The 15,863-nt window shown below is 41.5% G+C and overlaps 1 long non-coding RNA gene across 1 annotated transcript in view; it reads right to left on the bottom strand.

Moving 5' to 3' along the window:
* Positions 1–8,589: 8,589 nt before the first annotated feature.
* The window catches only part of LOC306758609, a 58,074-nt gene continuing 50,800 nt past the window's right edge, over positions 8,590–15,863 (bottom strand). The window contains exons 2-3 of the long non-coding RNA XR_013771382.1: positions 9,952–10,021; positions 8,590–9,865 (exon numbers count right to left, since the gene is read on the bottom strand). This is a non-coding gene — a long non-coding RNA (uncharacterized lncRNA). The remainder of the gene's footprint in view (positions 9,866–9,951; positions 10,022–15,863) is intronic.

The raw sequence follows: 15,863 nt of genomic DNA, 5'->3' as shown, positions 1-15,863 counted from the left end.
GACTTCAACGCAATATGTCATATGGTAGTACGAAGGAACAAAATAAAACAAACAATGATGACTGATTTAAAAAATATTTGACTTTATAAAGAACAGAAATGATTTTAGATATTTTTTTAATTAATATAATTTATACGTTTCTTCCAACTTGGTCTTTCGTCGATCATTACACCTAGAAATTTTATTTCTGAGACTCTTTCAAGTACTATTTAATCTATTACAAGTTTCTTATTAGTTTTAATTAGTCTATTCCTAAATAATAGTTTTATTTAAATTTCATGTTAATTCATTTGCATCAAACCAACTCTTCAGTTTATTCAGTTCATATTCAACAGTTTTCAAAACAAAAAAGATTAGCATCATCTGCAAACAGAATAGTCTTCAACAAAATAGATACTTCACATACATCATTAATGTACCAAACTAGATGTCTGGTTAGTGTGAAAAGAGACTTGATTCAGATGCAAACTGACTCCTGCCTCACACAGCCTCTCATCACCTTAAGACACGTCAGCTTACAAACTTCACCTTCAAGTTTCACCTTCATTTTCTGTTTCACTTTGCTGTTTAGGACAAAAACATCTGTTGTTTTAACCCCCATAAACAACCGCCGTTGTTGTTTTCCCTCTTCAGGTTGGGCAGGTCTCTAAGCAGGTTTGGTTCAAGGACAAATCCTCCATTTAGAACATGCCCTCAGTCTGCTGGACATGTGGGACTTTTATAGACGTCTGTCCTCATAACACGTTACTGAAAAAGAAGAATTGGTTACATCTGAACACAAAGAATGAGAGGATGGTGGAGACTTTTTGATTCATGACCCATCTCAAATCCTGCCTGCGGCCCTGCAGATCCTCTCTGTAGTAATCAGCAGAAGGATGCAACTCCCAATTGTGGATGCCTGTAATTAACAAGAGCTTGCTTGTTCAGCACACCTTGCCTGCCAAACAAAGATAAAAATGCGATTATCAGACACTAACATGAGCTGCTAATGGTTCGCCACGATGTACCAAGGCAATGCAATTTACTGGAGTTGGAGTTAAACCAAAACGTGTAGTTTTCTGCTCCTTGCGAACAAGAGCTGCTCAGTTTTCCTCAGCGTCAGCGTTCATCATCCTCACAATGAGCCTGGAAGTTTAATCCATTCAGCAGTTGCTCAGATTAAGGGCAACGTCTCAGGAGAGGATTTCAGCATGGAAAAAAAAAAAAAAAGAACAAAATAATCGTAGTGAATTGCATCTGAACTAAAAGACACAACCTTGCACTTGACATTCAGAGCTGTGAACAAAAAGGATGTTCACGCAGAAAAAGTGTTTGTTTTCATGCAAAAGCAACAAGGACAGCAGTTAATTTACAGACCAGCAGCTGGTCCGTCAAGTCAGGACTGCTTGAATTACGGCAGCAAAGATGCTATACTGCTTCCAGACGTGTGGAAATTTATTACTTTTTATAGTGAAGCAAATGAAAGTTGATTTGTTTCTCAAGAGGTGTCAAAATAACTTTAACTGTTTAACACATAATGGGAAAAAATGACTCAAAACTACAGTTTCAGCATAGTTTTCTCATTTTTCCTGCCTCTTTATGTCAAGTATAACAGCTTGCAAACTCTTTGTAGCCACATCTGTCTTCAGATAATTCTTTGGGGTTTTTTTTATTTCCTGTTATTTTTGGCTTCTAGTTCTGTCAGCTTCTCGGTCTGAAATGTTCTGTTTTGATATCTGTCCACAGTGTTTAGGTTGGGTTACCACGGGGGCCATGAAAACACTTCCGTTTAGGCCTTTTCAGGTAATTAATGGCAGATATAGCAGTCTTCATTAGTATCATGTTGATGGCTATAGATAAAACGCGTTTCTAGATTTTACTGATATTTGACAGAATTTTTAACATTTTTTAAACAGTTTTTAATACTTTATTGTTTCTGACTTAATAAATTGCTCTATTCATAAATGCTTTCTATGTCGGTGACAGTGACAAACTGGGCAGACTGGTTGGAGATGACAGAAACTCACATAACCTGTGGTCACAACAAAGGTATGCAGACTACCGTGAGTGGACGCAACACGCTGAGCTTTGAGGGAGATTAGCTACAGCAGACAACAGGTATGAATCCTGTCAGATATAAAAAGGAAACAGGCTCCAGTTCATATCTCGCCGAAACTGGACAGAAGATGGAAAAACGTTTCCATGAGCTTCCATTTCAGATCCACATGCAGACGGTAGGCTCAGAATCTGGTCTGGATGTTTGTTGCATTCCCTGGAAGGGGTGCAACCTGACAACCACAGACTGGAAACAAGACGCATGAGGCTATTCTCATGATGAGGTGGAACGGGAGATCCTCATCATGATGAGGTGGAACGAGAGGTTCTCATCATGATGATGTGGAAAGGGAGATTCTCATCATGATGATGTGGAACGGGAGATTCTCATCATGATGATGTGGAACGGGAGATTCTCATCATGATGTGGTGGAACGGGAGATTCTCATCATGATGTGGTGGAACGGGAGATTCTCATCGTGATGAGGTGGAATGGGAGATCCTCATCGTGATGAGGTGGAACGGGAGATTCTCATCATGATGATGTGGAACGGGAGATTCTCATCATGATGTGGTGGAACGGGAGATTCTCATCATGATGATATGGAACGGGAGATTCTCATCATGATGATGTGGAACGGGAGATTCTCATCATGATGAGGTGGAACGGGAGATTGTCATCATGATGTGGTGGAACGGGAGATTCTCATCATGATGAGGTGGAACGGGAGATTCTCATCGTGATGAGGTGGAACGGGAGATCCTCATCGTGATGAGGTGGAACGGGAGATTCTCATCATGATGTGGTGGAACGGGAGATTCTCATCATGATGTGGTGGAACGGGAGATTCTCATCATGATGATGTGGAACGGGAGATTCTCATCATGATGTGGTGGAACGGGAGATTCTCATCATGATGAGGTGGAACGGGAGATTCTCATCATGATGAGGTGGAACGGGAGATTCTCATCGTGATGTGGTGGAACGGGAGATTCTCATCGTGATGAGGTGGAACGGGAGATTCTCATCGTGATGTGGTGGAACGGGAGATTCTCATCGTGATGAGGTGGAACGGGAGATTCTCATCGTGATGAGGTGGAACGGGAGATTCTCATCGTGATGAGGTGGAACGGGAGATTCTCATCGTGATGAGGTGGAACGGGAGATTCTCATCATGATGTGGTGGAACGGGAGATTCTCATCATGATGTGGTGGAACGGGAGATTCTCATCATGATGAGGTGGAACGGGAGATTCTCATCATGATGTGGTGGAACGGGAGATTCTCATGGTGATGAGGTGGAACGGGAGATTCTCATCATGATGAGGTGGAACGGGAGATTCTCATCATGATGTGGTGGAACGGGAGATTCTCATGGTGATGAGGTGGAACGGGAGATTCTCATCATGAAGTGGTGGAACGGGAGATTCTCATCATGATGTGGTGGAACGGGGGATTCTCATCATGATGTGGTGGAACGGGAGATTCTCATCATGATGAGGTGGAACGGGAGATTCTCATCGTGATGAGGTGGAACGGGAGATTCTCATCGTGATGAGGTGGAACGGGAGATTCTCATCATGATGAGGTGGAACGGGAGATTCTCATCGTGATGTGGTGGAACGGGGGATTCTCATCATGATGTGGTGGAACGGGAGATTCTCATCATGATGAGGTGGAACGGGAGATTCTCATCATGATGTGGTGGAACGGGAGATTCTCATCATGATGTTGTGGAACGGGAGATTCTCATCATGATGAGGTGGAACGGGAGATTCTCATCATGATGTGGTGGAACGGGAGATTCTCATCATGATGTTGTGGAACGGGAGATTCTCATCATGATGAGGTGGAACGGGAGATTCTCATCATGATGAGGTGGAACGGGAGATTCTCATGATGAAGTGGAACGGGAGATTCTCATGATGAAGTGGAACGGGAGATTCTCATCATGATGAGGTGGAACGGGAGATTCTCATCATGATGTGGTGGAACGAGAGATTCTCATTATGATGAGGTGGAACGGGAGATTCTCATCATGATGTGGTGGAACGGGAGATTCTCATCATGATGTGGTGGAACGGGAGATTCTCATCGTGATGAGGTGGAACGGGAGATTCTCATCATGATGTGGTGGAACGGGAGATTCTCATCATGATGTGGTGGAACGGGAGATTCTCATCATGATGTGGTGGAACGGGAGATTCTCATCATGATGAGGTGGAACGGGAGATTCTCATCATGATGTGGTGGAACGGGAGATTCTCATGGTGATGAGGTGGAACAGGAGATTCTCATCATGATGAGGTGGAACGGGAGATTCTCATCATGATGTGGTGGAACGGGAGATTCTCATGGTGATGAGGTGGAACGGGAGATTCTCATCATGAAGTGGTGGAACGGGAGATTCTCATCATGATGTGGTGGAACGGGGGATTCTCATCATGATGTGGTGGAACGGGAGATTCTCATCATGAAGTGGTGGAACGGGAGATTCTCATCATGATGTGGTGGAACGGGGGATTCTAATCATGATGTGGTGGAACGGGAGATTCTCATCATGATGAGGTGGAACGGGAGATTCTCATGGTGATGAGGTGGAACGGGAGATTCTCATCATGAAGTGGTGGAACGGGAGATTCTCATCATGATGTGGTGGAACGGGAGATTCTCATGGTGATGAGGTGGAACGGGAGATTCTCATCATGAAGTGGTGGAACGGGAGATTCTCATCATGATGTGGTGGAACGGGGGATTCTCATCATGATGTGGTGGAACGGGAGATTCTCATGGTGATGAGGTGGAACGGGAGATTCTCATGGTGATGAGGTGGAACGGGAGATTCTCATCATGATGAGGTGGAACGGGAGATTCTCATCGTGATGAGGTGGAACGGGAGATTCTCATCGTGATGAGGTGGAACGGGAGATTCTCATCATGATGTGGTGGAACGGGAGATTCTCATCATGATGTGGTGGAACGGGGGATTCTCATCATGATGTGGTGGAACGGGAGATTCTCATCATGATGTGGTGGAACGGGAGATTCTCATCATGATGTGGTGGAACGGGAGATTCTCATCATGATGAGGTGGAACGGGAGATTCTCATCATGATGAGGTGGAACGGGAGATTCTCATGATGAAGTGGAACGGGAGATTCTCATGATGAAGTGGAACGGGAGATTCTCATCATGATGAGGTGGAACGGGAGATTCTCATCATGATGAGGTGGAACGGGAGATTGTCATCATGATGTGGTGGAACGGGAGATTCTCATCATGATGAGGTGGAACGGGAGATTCTCATCATGATGAGGTGGAACGGGAGATTCTCATCATGATGTGGTGGAACGGGAGAATCTCATGATGTGGTGGAACGGGAGATTCTCATGGTGATGAGGTGGAACAGGAGATTCTCATCATGATGTGGTGGAACGGGAGATTCTCATCATGATGAGGTGGAACGGGAGATTCTCATCATGATGTGGTGGAACGGGAGATTCTCATGGTGATGAGGTGGAACGGGAGATTCTCATCATGATGTGGTGGAACGGGAGATTCTCATCATGATGTGGTGGAACGGGAGATTCTCATCATGATGTGGTGGAACGAGAGATTCTCATCATGATGAGGTGGAACGGGAGATTGTCATCATGATGAAGTGGAACGGGAGATTCTCATCATGATGTGGTGGAACGGGAGATTCTCATGATGAAGTGGAACGGGAGATTCTCATGATGAAGTGGAACGGGAGATTCTCATCATGATGAGGTGGAATGGGAGATTCTCATCATGATGTGGTGGAACGAGAGATTCTCATTATGATGAGGTGGAACGGGAGATTCTCATCATGATGTGGTGGAATGGGAGATTCTCATCATGATGTGGTGGAACGGGAGATTCTCATCATGATGAGGCGGAACGGGAGATTCTCATCATGATGTGGTGGAACGGGAGATTCTCATCATGATGTGGTGGAACGGGAGATTCTCATCATGATGAGGTGGAACGGGAGATTCTCATCATGATGTGGTGGAACGGGAGATTCTCATCATGATGTGGTGGAACGGGAGATTCTCATCATGATGAGGTGGAACGGGAGATTCTCATCATGATGTGGTGGAACGGGAGATTCTCATCATGATGTGGTGGAACGGGGGATTCTCATCATGATGATGTGGAACGGGAGATTCTCATCATGATGATGTGGAACGGGAGATTCTCATCATGATGATGTGGAACGGGAGATCCTCATCGTGATGAGGTGGAACGGGAGATTCTCATCATGATGTGGTGGAACGGGAGATTCTCATCGTGATGAGGTGGAACGGGAGATTCTCATCATGATGTGGTGGAACGGGAGATTCTCATCATGATGAGGTGGAACGGGAGATTCTCATCATGATGTGGTGGAACGGGAGATTCTCATCGTGATGAGGTGGAACGGGAGATTCTCATCATGATGTGGTGGAACGGGAGATTCTCATCGTGATGAGGTGGAACGGGAGATTCTCATCATGATGTGGTGGAACGGGAGATTCTCATCATGATGTGGTGGAACGGGAGATTCTCATCATGATGATGTGGAATGGGAGATTCTCATGGTGATGAGGTGGAATGGGAGATTCTCATGGTGATGAGGTGGAACGGGAGATTCTCATGGTGATGAGGTGGAACGGGAGATCCTCATCATGATGAGGTGGAACGGGAGATTCTCATCATGATGAGGTGGAATGGGAGATCCTCATCATGATGAGGTGGAACGGGAGATTCTCATCATGATGAGGTGGAATGGGAGATTCTCATGGTGATGAGGTGGAACGGGAGATTCTCATCATGATGAGGTGGAACGGGAGATTCTCATGGTGATGAGGTGGAACGGGAGATTCTCATCGTGATGAGGTGGAACGGGAGATTCTCATCATGATGAGGTGGAACGGGAGATTCTCATCGTGATGAGGTGGAACGGGAGATTCTCATCGTGATGAGGTGGAACGGGAGATTCTCATCATGATGTGGTGGAACGGGAGATTCTCATCATGATGTGGTGGAACGGGGGATTCTCATCATGATGTGGTGGAACGGGAGATTCTCATCATGATGAGGTGGAACGGGAGATTCTCATCATGATGTGGTGGAACGGGAGATTCTCATCATGATGTGGTGGAACGGGAGATTCTCATCATGATGAGGTTGAACGGGAGATTCTCATCATGATGAGGTGGAACGGGAGATTCTCATGATGAAGTGGAACGGGAGATTCTCATGATGAAGTGGAACGGGAGATTCTCATCATGATGAGGTGGAACGGGAGATTCTCATCATGATGAGGTGGAACGGGAGATTGTCATCATGATGTGGTGGAACGGGAGCTTCTCATCATGATGAGGTGGAACGGGAGATTCTCATCATGATGTGGTGGAACGGGAGAATCTCATGATGTGGTGGAACGGGAGATTCTCATGGTGATGAGGTGGAACAGGAGATTCTCATCATGATGTGGTGGAACGGGAGATTCTCATCATGATGAGGTGGAACGGGAGATTCTCATCATGATGTGGTGGAACGGGAGATTCTCATGGTGATGAGGTGGAACGGGAGATTCTCATCATGATGTGGTGGAACGGGAGATTCTCATCATGATGTGGTGGAACGGGAGATTCTCATCATGATGTGGTGGAACGAGAGATTCTCATCATGATGAGGTGGAACGGGAGATTGTCATCATGATGAAGTGGAACGGGAGATTCTCATCATGATGTGGTGGAACGGGAGATTCTCAAGATGAAGTGGAACGGGAGATTCTCATGATGAAGTGGAACTGGAGTTTCTTATCATGATGAGGTGGAACGAGAGATTCTCATTATGATGAGGTGGAACGGGAGATTCTCATCATGATGTGGTGGAATGGGAGATTCTCATCATGATGTGGTGGAACGGGAGATTCTCATCATGATGAGGCGGAACGTGAGATTCTCATCATGATGTGGTGGAACGGGAGATTCTCATCATGATGTGGTGGAACGGGAGATTCTCATCATGATGAGGTGGAACGGGAGATTCTCATCATGATGTGGTGGAACGGGAGATTCTCATCATGATGTGGTGGAACGGGGGATTCTCATCATGATGTGGTGGAACGGGAGATTCTCATCATGATGATGTGGAACGGGAGATTCTCATCATGATGATGTGGAACGGGAGATCCTCATCGTGATGAGGTGGAACGGGAGATTCTCATCATGATGTGGTGGAACGGGAGATTCTCATCGTGATGAGGTGGAACGGGAGATTCTCATCATGATGTGGTGGAACGGGAGATTCTCATCATGATGAGGTGGAACGGGAGATTCTCATCATGATGTGGTGGAACGGGAGATTCTCATCGTGATGTGGTGGAACGGGAGATTCTCATCATGATGTGGTGGAACGGGAGATTCTCATCGTGATGAGGTGGAACGGGAGATTCTCATCATGATGTGGTGGAACGGGAGATTCTCATCATGATGTGGTGGAACGGGAGATTCTCATCATGATGATGTGGAACAGGAGATTCTCATCATGATGTGGTGGAACGGGAGATTCTCATCATGATGTGGTGGAACGGGAGATTCTCATCATGATGATGTGGAATGGGAGATTCTCATGGTGATGAGGTGGAATGGGAGATTCTCATCGTGATGAGGTGGAATGGGAGATTCTCATGGTGATGAGGTGGAACGGGAGATTCTCATCATGAATCTGCAGCAACTGTGTGAAGCTTTATGTCAGTATGAAGCAAAATCTCGCAAGAATGTTTAGAAAGAAGTGTCTTGAAAATGCACTGGGCTTGTTCAAATGCTAAAATCATCTGACGCTGCAGTTTGTCTCATAAAACAAATGAGATTTTTTCCCCCTCACAGTTCTTTCATGAAAAGGTCAGAACTTTACCAACACCGAGAGCAGAATAACTTTGTTGTCTGACCGTTATGAAGGCTGCAAGCTGGAACTCGGTCAAACAAAGTTGTACTAAATATACCAAAACCGTAGCTGGAGTTCCGACCTCTTTAGACTTTTACCCTCTCTGCACACCTGGAAAGTAGGTGAGCTTGTGCCAGAAACTCTTCAGCAACTTTTCTGAAGGTCATGTTTGTTTTGAACATTTTGAAGGACATAAAAACCTTAAAAGAAACTTGTTAAGACAACAGTAATTTCCTGTTCTTCCTTCTATAAACTGTAAATCAAATCAAATTTTGTTTATAAAGTATTTTAAAACAAAAAGTAGCACAAAGCGCTCTACATGAAAACACCTGATCATAATAGCTCTTTCAATCATTCATATACAAAACACACACAAGATGCATGAATCTCCATAAGGAAGAGTTAATCACACCAATAAGATAAAAAAAGAACAAAAAACAAATAGGTAAAAACTGTAAATGAAAGGAAAACAGCCACGTGAATAGGTAGTATTTGAAACAAATACAATTAAATATGAAGTTTAAATAAGTAAAAAGCTGTGAAAGCAATGATAAAATAAATAAGGTAAGACTGAAACAAAATGAAAAAGTTCAGCTATAAGCTAAGCTAACAGGTCGGTCGCGAGCCTCTGTAAAAACAACAAATCAGAAAGTTTCCATGTCCGTCTGATGCAACTGTAATTTCTAATTCACATTACAGGATCTATAAATACCAATACTTACGTAAATACTTCTGCTTTGTGGGCTTTGATTATTTTAGTCAACCGATTTAAATTCCCAACACGTTGCTGATGTTTGACCAAAAGCTCCTCGTTCTGCTTCAGAGCTGGGTTTTACCCATCATCCTCTGCTTCTGCAGGTGATGCAGCAGCTGTGCCAAGAAACAACACAGATAGTAAAACAGTTTTACACTGATCAAACACAGACTGGAAGAAAGGAAGAGGTTGCACATCTGACCCTGAAGCACATCTGGATTTGTCCTTATTTTGCTCCCATATCATTCAGCTTCTTCATGCTCGAACAGTATCTGACAAAAGTTAAGAACATTCTCGTTAGGTGTTGGAGCTGAAAGTAAAACATTGTTCTGCAGAAAGCTTTGACATTTTACACTTTGCCTTCCTGACATGTCCACTACATGTTAAATTATCAGCTCAGGAAACCCTGCAGGTCCAAAAGTAATACTCTGGGGTTCCTTCTGCATCCAGAACCGAATCAGTGGGTCATGTCCAGGGTTTAGTAGTCATACCCTGGGAGTGAAAACATGTTTTAATTTCCAGAGAGCTACAATGCTGTTAAGTGGAGTCCATGGCCATTGTTTTTAAAAAAAAAAAAAAAAAAAAGTCTTTAGCTCTTCAAAGCTATTTCAAGTTTATTTCAAGTCCAAATCTGCATTATTCTTTATGTAATGTTATTGTTTTAATGTTGAATCATGCTTCTTATTTTCTAATGTTTTGTTGTCTTTGTAACGCGCTATGAATTACTTTGTTGAATTGTGTTAAATTTACTGTGATTTTACGACTTGTGTTTTCTTTTATGCTTTTTTTTGTTTGTTTTTACACCATCTCTAATGCTTTTAATGTTTCATGTAAAGCACTTTTAATTGTCTTGTACGTGAAAGGTACCATACAAATAAACTTGCCTTACCTTAAATAAATACACTTTCCTTGTCTAGCTGTGTTTCCATTTCCCCTAAAATTGTGCACAAACTAAATATCGCCTCTATATTTACAGAAATATATTTAAAATAGAGCTAAAAAAAAAAACACATCCAGAGTGTCAATGGATGTAAAAGAATCACAGTCACCAGGGTTCTCTAAGTAAAAAAGTTAAAAAAAAAAGTTTTTAAAAAAAGTAAGAAGGAAAAAAAAAGTATATAAAAGTGAGACATTTAACAAATTAAAGAGCTTTAGAGATGAATTTTCTCTTCATGTATATAACTTCACACATAAAATAAAATGAAAAACATTTTTTGCTTTGGGTAACAGGAACTTTGAGGTGTCAAACTTTTGGCCTAATGACCAACCAAACACAAAGAAAACAAACAAACAAACAAAAAAAACACATTGTGTAACATAAATTCTCCTGATAAGATTCCCTCAACCACTCAATTTTAACGCTTTCAACATAGTTGCTTGTTCAACAGAAAAAAAACTGGTGAGAACATGACCGCAAACAGAGAGGCTGCGAGTGTGAGCAGAAATAGGATCCAAATCTAACAGAAAAACGAGAGAAAGAGATCATCAAATGAGCAGCTGAGTGGGTCTGGCAGAGTGGGGACACACACAACTCTCCTCTCAGAAACAGTTTGTTTTGCAATCCAAAAAAATCCCAACAGACTTTAATGTTTCCAGTCAAATGTGATTCACATTCTGGTTTCGGTCCACAGATTATTTGCTGCAGTGGAGACAATATATAAGAAGTGTTTGGCAGCACAACACTCAGAACACTGCCAGGCGGGACAGAAATAGCATTAGAGGCGAAGGACACGCCAGTGACGCACGGTCACAACTCAACCTGCGCTTTTGAGGAGTAATTGCAAGCGTTTTCCGCTGACAGCTGATATTTGGTTATTGACACGTTGACATTACATATTTTTCATGCAAAGTACTTCCAATAATTCAGAGACAATAGTGGCAGCCTAATAAATGACTGCAGCTCATGCTCATTAATTACAGCGTGTTTGTTTTCACTGAGGAGACCTTTAGTATGTTGGTGCAAGTATGTCTGCAGTTTAGAGCGAAACAACATGTTTGTGTCACTCTGATATATTTTCTTAATACTGTTATAATCTTGGAGCTGTGATCTCTGCTTAATCATTCATCAAAGCTGGCTTACATTTTCTTTCTTCAGAAGGAAAATTACTTCATGTTCCTGTCAAAATTTCCTCATCTTCAGCTGCTTATCATTCATTATTCCAAATGATATAATGGGAATAAGAGTAAACAAGCAGCCACTTTAGGCACATTTTGCAAATTGCGGTGTGTTTTAAGGCCACAACAACAACATGTAAAATAGTTAAAGACAAGCTGAAAGTAGTAAGTGTGCAAAGCAAAACACTTGCAGTAAGTCTTACACACATTACTGCGACGACAGGCATTTAGCAGATGTCCGAGAGTGAGAGCAACACAAGAAAGGAAACAGTGGGGGACGTCATAGTAAATACAAGTCAGACTGCTGCGAGTGCAGGTGGATGCAGGTGCTGCCATGTTGCGCAAGAAGCAGAGCAGTTTTTGTTTTTGGTTCCTTTCCCTCCCTGCAATAGTCCTTTGTTAAATACAGGAAACGACTTATCCCATATTATCATCTTGGGTGCAGATAATTCAGTGCAGAATCGTAGCAAAGAGCTGCACAAATCTTTTGATTCTGACGAGTACGTTCTACTTATTTCTTTAACCTTGTCCTGACCTGTATTATATCAAGCTGAAAGATGGTTTTGCTGTAATTTTTGTGCTAAACAAATTTGTTTGGGCTTGCCAACGAGTAGCTTAAAGGATATAAAAGAAAGTGCGGCTAAACAAATATGTAGGTATTCATTTTTTGATATTGTTTTGCTAAAGTTATATATATATATATGGTAAGGTCCGACATTTCTAAAAAAAATGTCGGACCTGATGAGGAACAAAAAATGGGGGAATGTCAACTCAAGAGCTGCTCTGCTAATCGTCTCCTCTCTGAACTAACCGTGTTGGAGTAATTTATTTCTGCAGTGAACTAAAACATTCCTCCACTTTTACATATAATTTACAGCTTTCCTAGAAGTACTTTAGGCAAAATGACAGTTTCCTTAATAATAATAATAATAATAATAATAATAATAATAATGTGCACATTAAACTCTTATATATTCAGAAACTGATCAAACAAATCAGAGACCAAACATAAATAGTGGCGTTAGCAGACAAATGGACACACTGAGGGTTATTGTTTATGTGGACACTCAAGCAGAAGCATACACACCCACACATGCACACACATGCATCTGACCCTATGGAATGATGGAGGAGGGACGGTATTTCTATAATGACACAGTCATATCCCAGTAATTACAGGACACTGACAGTGATCCATTAGCCTGTTGTGGTGGGCTCAAGGCAACAGCTGCAAAAAAAAAAAAAAAGAAAAAAAAAAGGCTAACACTGACCCTCTGGTACACATGAATGCTATCACGGTTATGTGGAAAGAAACATATCCTGTTATTACTATTCATTTAAACATGGAATAAAACTTGTGTTTTGCTTTAAATCACAGAAATATTTAAGGGAATGCATATCAGGAAATGTAAAAGCAAAGCTGAATGCTAATTATCAATATCATTCTTAATCTTTATTTAAAGCAATTTTGTTTAACAGATATTTCCATCTGGTCACAGACTGACAAATGTTGACACTTAATATGTGAGGAAATATATGATGTCATATTAAACACCGAGGTGAAATTAAATGAAGACATTATTAAGCCTTAACTAAAATTGCAATAAGAAGGTGACAAATTAAAAGACAAACCTATATTAGAGTTTTTCCACTGAAGTGGTTCCTGTTTTTATTCCAATAAAAATTCCCGTTACAAAAAATTGTGAGCCACGGCTGAAAGCTGACAAGGAGAGAGAACCTTGGGGATCGCAGATGTAGGAATTAGGATTTATTAAGGTATCTTAACGGCAAGTTGAACAAGGTATTAAAACTGTTTTAAATAATGAAGTCCAATCAAAACAGACTAATGTTCGGACTGAATGGAAAAATGGGGATATGGGTAAGGAGTATTTGGGGCCACAAGGTGTGAGATGGGAACTGGACGCATTTCCCAGTAGATTAAACCTAAAAGAGACAACTAGCTCATTTAAAGTGCCATTCCTTTAAGCAGCCTTTCTCCAGCTGGGGGTCCCAAGATCATTTCAGGGGGTTTCAGTATCATTGTAATAGTAAATTCCTTAAATTTGATGTTTTTATTTGGGCTTTAATATTTCTGAGTAAATGCAAAAACTATGCGTGTTCAGTATTTTTTGCAATCAATAATTTTGCATGACAAGTTTTTATTTGATTCACAAACAAAGTTATCACTCATGTCGTATTAAAAATTAGAATTTGGCATCATGTCTGTGAGAAAAGCTGATTTTGTTGGCAACTTGTCGCAGTAGAGACCAACATCAACCAAAACCTAATTTTTTCTTCTTATTTCTGTAGATTCTGATAGTTTTTAAGCGTTTTATCCAGAGGATAGCTGCAGGATAACCCATCTGATGTACCACTGGATTACCCACTCATTCAACACATCTAATATTTGCTCCACACTCCTCACTAATGATGGTAATGCACCAAATCATTGCATGTCCACCAGAGTAGGGTGGACAAATCCAGCAAACCTGTTGGCTTTCCATGAAACTTTGAGAATTACAAAGACACAATAATCAATGACAACGCTGCCCTTTGCAGACAGAGCAGAAGCGCCTCCATCTCAACATCAGGAACACATTTCTTGTTCAAGATGGCTGAAAGTCACTATATTAAAGCAGCATTATATGCTTCCAGCCTTGACACTCTGTGCTTCTGACTTGTTTTAATGATCCAGACAGTCATACATTCCTGCAGCTGTTGCTGTTCTGCAGCATCCTGGGCTGAGAAACTAAATTTACAATCCAAGTCAGTCAGAAATGTCTCTTAAAATTTATTTTGTAAGTCAGCAATGTTTGTACAAACATTACAACACATGAATGTTGAACACATTTACATCATTACCACCAAAAACCATCAATATTTACTCACAGAATGACAGGACTTCACACAATATACAATACACACTTAGGTTGCACAAACAATATCAGACAAACAGAAGATTGTGGTCAAAGGTCTCTGAAAACTAAATAAGGAACTTTAGAGAATCAACTGATGTTTTTAATCTACCTTTATTGGACCGTGGAACCTTATATTTTTGGTCAGATGATAAAGTTTTTTTACCGAGTAGTATTGTAGTAATGTAAAACAGACATACCAGAACTTTCTTTTTCAGCCTGAATTGTGCAACAGCTGTGTTTGCCTTCATGGCATCGCTTCACACACCAGCAACCGGATATCAACACTTCTGCTTGAAACCGTGACATAGTCAGTAAAGAGATCCAAGAGAACATTATCTGAGAACGAAAGGAGCAAAGAGAGCGAAAAGTAGAGGCTGACATACAGGAGTCAACACGGGGTTGACTTTTACTGGCTGGAGAGAGCTCAGAGAAGAGACAGGATACAAACTGCCTTTTTTTAGGGGTTGCCAAAGTGTGTAAATCTAACAGAGTTCAGTAGTGAAGCCTTAAAGACTCAAAATGGAAGACAAACCGCTTTGGTTTTGGTTAACTTCCTAATGACTGTATGAATCCACCGCAGCAGACCGTTCAGCAAACACCTGCATCAGCCAACCCATCAGCACAATAGTTACACTTTTTATGGTAAGATGAATGTTTGAGTTGTTTAGATTATTGTTTAAGTTTCTGTTAGCCCCGTTTTTATTGTCACTTTTTATTTGCATTGAAAAGATGTGAATGCAAAACAAGAAACAGATGAATGGAAACTGTAAAAATCCCCAAAATGTCCCACCAGTGAGCAAAAACTGTTCTTTGTTGTTTCAGGTAGTTTTTGTCTGATTGAATAAGACAGGTTCTGCATTATAGGGAAGAAAACAACACAGATCATGGCAAGATCTGATAAAAAAAATATGGAAAAGATGGGACTTGACAAAGCCCCGTGGCCTCCCGGCATCCTGCCTGATATCATGCGATATCCCAACTATTAACTGGAATTAAATTAAATCCTGAAGAATTTATTTATATTTCAGTCATATTTATTTTTTTGTCTTTAAATGTAATTCTAAAGAGAATTTATTGGCTC

This window comes from Telmatherina bonti (assembly GCF_933228915.1).
Source record: "Telmatherina bonti genome assembly, chromosome: 7".
NCBI classification, from domain to species: Eukaryota; Metazoa; Chordata; class Actinopteri; order Atheriniformes; family Telmatherinidae; genus Telmatherina; species Telmatherina bonti.
The sequence above is the reverse complement of the archived record's forward strand: the minus strand, read 5'-3'. Positions and strand labels throughout refer to the sequence as shown.